Genomic DNA, 5,677 nt, shown 5'->3' with positions numbered 1-5,677 from the left:
TCAAGGGGGGCATCCCAGTGGGGCCCCCCTATCCCGGAGGCTCGGGCGAGGGTGTAGGGGTGGAGGAGCCTTCAGGACCCCTGGACTTTGGAGTCGGGGTACCCTGTTACGGAGACCGTCAACTCACCGCCCGGGTGAACCCCTTTTGTTTTCCATCAAGTCGTGGCAGGCGAGATTGGCAGCAACGCGGCGGTCCGGCGCGTACCCCCTCCTCTCCAGGGGACATCCGGGGAAATTGGGGATCTCACTTGCGGGTGACATACCCCACATCCCCACACACACCCATTGTAAGACTCTCACATCTAATCCATGCCAAATTAGATCAGTCACGTTACCTGGTAGTCGAACCAGTGAAAGCACTATGGAGAATAGAATTGAGTCTGGACCATGTGAATGTGGGATTGATAACCAATGTTACCAATACATGAAGCCACTTAAGGTGGGGTGGCACGGCTGGGAACAAGCCATAAAGAAAGTACAACACCAACATCATTCAGGAAAAGATGTGTTTCTGGTGCAATAGGTGTGGGAACCAGGACTGCGAACTCAATGGACACGGAAGTCCTGGCTAATAAATTAGCCAGTGTGTTTCGTGAAATCAAAAAAGTTACAAACACCCATAACTTTTGCATTGTCTAAACACTGTGTTAGAAAAATGCTTTATTTCAAAGGTCTTACTAAAACGGAGAGAACTAAATGAAATAGAACACTTGTTATTACTGAAATCTATTGCCACATTGCAAAATATCACCTCTGTCTCAATGTGTATTCAGGCACAGTTCTGGATAATGGGTATAATGATGGGAATACTGAGGTAAGGATATCCAGGTGAAATGCCCCTGAAAATTGGCCAGATATTATCAGAACAGGCAATTAAAGGATTGGAGTTGCAATTAAAGGATTGGTGAAAACTCATTCATTATGGATACGATTCCACTGATCAAGTGATTTTTTTTCAGGAATACTTACAATAATATCTGCTGCTGAGGTGATGATCATAAATCCCATCATTTCATTAGGGATGAGAGTGCTAATGCCTGAGATTGAAAGAAAGTGAGAAGATTTCATAATCAGAGATGGAGATCGGTAGATATTGGTAGTTGTACTGTAGGAAGTAATTCAGGATTTACTTGTCCTGATCAGCATTTAGGATGGGAATTAGATTGTTTGTCTTTAGACATTGCTAAATGTGATTATATGGTTAATAAGGGAAGAAGCATTAACCATTCTGTAATACACCAAGTGTCAGAGAACTGTATCTATGTTAATATTTTATGTTCTGAAGTTATTGTTAATGAATGGTTTATATTTCCTGTTTTGTGGCACAATCATACCTTTGTGTCTGCAATGTTATTAAGGCTTCAGGATGTGACTCCAAAATTAGTTTGTCATAGATCATGATTCTAAATATGAAAAGGAATCTTACAATTTTTCAGAACTTTGATGTGGGGTGTAACTAGGGGACCTATCAGGTGGGCCTGTCCAGATGAAGTTGAGTAATTATCCCCAAAGTTCATTTGGCAAACAAAATCGATCATTCTCAATTGTTTGATCAAACAAAATCAATCATAGTTTCATAGGTCGGAAGGGACCTGAACAGATCATCAAGTCTGACCCCCTGCCCTGGGCAGGAACGAGTGCTGGGATCATAATACCCCAGCCAGATATCTATCCAACCTCCTCTTGAAGACCCCCAAGGTATGGGAGAGCACCTTGAGAGCCCATTTCAGAGCCTGGAAGCCCTAACCATAAAGTAATGCCTCCTGATATCAAGCCTGAACCTGCTGTCAATCAATTTGTGGCTGTTATTCCTTGTTATCCCAGGTGGTGCCCGGGGGAACAGAGCCTCACCTATTTTCCGCTGGTCCCCCCCCGGTGAGTTTATAGATGGCCACCATATCTCATCTCAGTCTTCTCTTGTGGAGGTCGAATAGATTCAGGCCCTTTAGTCTATCTTCGTAGGGCCTGGCCTGCTGCCCGCTGACCATGCAAGTGGCCCTCCTCAAAGTTAGCCACATCCCTCTTGAAGTGCAGCGCCCAGAATGGGACTCAGTACTCCAACTGCAGCCTGACCAGCGCTGCATAGAGGGGAAGGATCACCTCCCTGGACCTGCTTGTGATGCATCTGTAAACGCACGGCAAGGCGTGGTTAGCCGTACTGACTGCTTCCTCAAATTGGCAGCTCATGTCCATCCTGGAGTCAACAATGACTCCAAGATCCCTTTCAACCACTGTATTGTTGATAAGGGTGTTCCCCAGCCTATAGGTATGTTGCAGGTTCCTTCTCCCTAGATGCAGCACCTGGCACTTGTCTGCATTGAATTCCATCCTATTCTCATCCACCCACCTCTACAACCTGTCTAGATCTAGGTGGATTCTGTCCCTCCCCTCCATTGTGCCCACTTTTCCCCACATCTTTGTGTCATGCGAATATGGACAGCGTGCCTTCCATGCCCACCTCCAAGTCACTGATAAAGATGTTGAATAGCACAAGCCTGAGGACTGAGCCCTGGCGGACTCCATTACCCACATCCCTTCAGGTCAAAAACAATCCGTCCACCACCACTCTCTGGGTGCGACCATCAAGCCAATTTGCCATGCATCTGACTGTGTAGGCATCAATGCTGCAGTGCCTAGTTTTTTATGAGAATTCGGTGAGAAACACTGTCAAAGGCCTTCTTGAAGTCCAGGTAGATGACATCCACCTCAATACCTGCATCCAAGGACTATGACCTGGTTGTAAAAGGAAACAAGGTTAAGTCAGGCAGGATCTGCCCACAGTGAACCCGTGTTGGTTGCCCCTGAGCATTACTTCCCATGCTGGGCCCTGTGGCGGAATGCCGGGCTAGTGGTTCCGGCACCGCTTGGGGAGCCGCGGGCTTTGCGGAGTGGGCGAGCACGTGGCTTGTGAGGCGGGATTGGAGGTAGCTTTATAGCCACCCTCGAGGTTCGCCGAGTTGGCACAAGTAGACGACTTAGAGTAAGTTGTTAGTTTTCTTTGTAATAAGTTTATAGGATGTCCGTTGGTTCACGAGGTTCCAGAGCCAGCTCTTGCGTTCCAACACTGGAACTAGTCTAATGCTAGGTGCGGCTGCCGGCTCCTTAAGTCCCAGAACTGGTCAGCGGCTCATTGAGAGGGGTTGTTAGTAGTAGAAGTTATTACAGAGCAGATATAAGGTAAAACAAAAGGTTTTATTCACTCACCTGGCCTCACCCTCTTACAAGTAAGAGGGGAGGCCGGTTGGAACGAAGTTGCAGTAAATATAAGTATAGCGAGCGTAGATATGCTGTCTAAGCTATGATGAGAGGCAGTCGAGAAGTGGAGTCTCCGATGTTTCTTCAGTTACAGTATGCTGGATACAAAGGGGGTCTGTTGGTTCACGGGGTTCCAGAGCAAGCCCTTGCGTTCCAACACTGGAACTAGTCCAATGCTAGGTGCGGCTGCCTGCTCCTTAAGTCCCAGAACTGGTCAACAGCTCATAAATGGGATGTAGAATACAAACTTTAATGCGGTGAGTCGATTGTCAGGTTTTCAAGGCCTTTGTTTTCGCTGGGATATGCCTAGGCGGGGAGGCTGAGAACCGGTCTGCAGGGTGATCAGGCCTACAGAGTTTTCCAGTTGTCATCTCTGCTGTTTCCTGCTTCTTTGCTTCTTTATAGATGTTGGTTGGACTGCCTCTGTGACACTAACTATGATATAAGCTAAGCATACAGGGATAGGATAGTTTCTTTTACACAGTAATTGCTAGGCAGACTTTCTACATAAGTTTCGTTTCTGCAGAAATAATACTTCTAGATAAGAAATGAAATTTACAGAATGCACATGTGTAGCTTAATGCCAGCGGAGAAAAGTACAAAGCACTCATTTTGATTAACAGTCAAGACTTCAAGGTTACATAAATGTGAGAGTGCCACGCGGCAGTTATACAGAAGAAAAAAAAAATAAAACAGTTACAGGCCCCTGCAGATGTGTTCCTTGATAATTTTCTCAAAGGTCTTCCCAAGGACTGAGGTGAGATTAACTGGCCTATAGTTACCCGGGTCCTCCTTTCTCCCCTTCTTGTAAGTGGGGACCACATTGGCCCTTTTCCAGTCCTCTGGGACCTGGCCAGAGCACCATGAGTGCTCATACAGCCATGTCAGGGGCCCTGCTATGACCTCCACCAATTCCCTCAGTACTCTTGGATGAAGAGCATCTGGGCCTGCTGATATATACACGTCCAGCCCCTCTAAGAGTTCCCTAACTAAATCATCCCTGACCCTAGGCATGGCGTTGTGTCCCCTGAGCCTGTCCATAATCCTAGTGGGGAAGTTGTCCGGATCCCTGCTTAGAAATATGAAGGCAAATAACTCATTGAAAAGATCAGCTTTTTCCTTTGCTGCAGTCACCAGATTGCCAAGCCTGTCCTGTAGGGGCCCCACGTTACCTGGTGCCTTCTACTTACTCCTTATGTATTTGAAAAAGGACTTTTTGTTATCCATAATTCTGGTCGCCAGCCCTCGTTTTGTCTCTGCCTTGGCCTTCCTAACCGCCTCCCTACAGTCATGAGCAACAGAGGTATAAACTCCTTCGTGATTGCCCCTTGCTTCCACTGATTGTATGTCACCTTTTTTGCCCCTGAGCCAAGGGGGCTTTTTAGCATTCTTGCCCCCTTTAGTTCACATTGGGACTGACTCCCTCTGAGGTTGGAGGATCTTCTCCTTAAGGAAAAACCACCCGTCTTGTACTCCCATCTCATTGAAGCTCTGAGTTCCCAGTGTCTCTCTTACTAATCTCCTTAGCTCATTGAAGTCACCCCTCCTGAAGTCAAGGATTTTTGCCTTACTGCTTGCTTTCACCACCCTGAGCTAGGTAGTAAATTCCATCTTTGTTTGATCAACATCCCTTTATTGAATACAGCGTGCCAACAGATGCTATGTTTTGCTATGCCTGCAGAATTTTTTACAGTTCTTCTAAATACAAAGCTAACACTTACAGAAAGGGGGTTGCAAGATTGAAAAAAGGTAAATGAAAAGCTGAACAGTCATTCCAATTGTAAGGTTCACTTGGAAAATGTAAGTAAATCAAAAAATTACCAGGCAGCAAGTAAATTGGGCTCAGTTGTATACCACCTGTCAAACTCTCGCAAGATGACCGTTCAAGAAAACTGCTTGAAGAATGACCAATTTGCTGCTCTATCTTTAATGGCAGGGATTGCCCCTTAGGGGTCATGATGAAAAAGTCAGAAAACAGTGGGAATTGTCTTGAGTTATGCTCCCTTCTTACAAAATATGATGAGCAATTTCAGAGGAAACTGCATGGAATTTTTAACATGACAAGCCATGAAATTCAAAACTCACTCCTGTACACATTGAGACTGACTCAGTGAGGAAACAAATAGCTGAAGACATGAGGAATGCAGGATTTTATTGCCTGATTGCTGATGAAGGGTGGTCTTTTAAACAAAAGCAACTTTTGATCTGTATCATTATGTGGACACTCACTTAAATTTATACGAGTGATTCATCTCGTTTAAAGACTGTTCACAGTTTAGAAATGAAGAGGGGATCTAGAAGATCTAGGGAAACCTGGACTAAGTGCTGTTCCAATAGATTTCATAGACATTAGGGCTGGAAGGGACCTCGGGAGATCATCGAGTCCAGCCCCCTGCCCAAAGGGCAGGAAGTCAGCTGGGGT

The sequence above is a fragment of the Crocodylus porosus genome, unplaced genomic scaffold (genome assembly GCF_001723895.1).
Source record: "Crocodylus porosus isolate Cpor-Errol unplaced genomic scaffold, CroPor_comp1, whole genome shotgun sequence".
NCBI lineage: Eukaryota > Metazoa > Chordata > Crocodylia > Crocodylidae > Crocodylus > Crocodylus porosus.
This window is presented reverse-complemented; position numbering follows the sequence as displayed.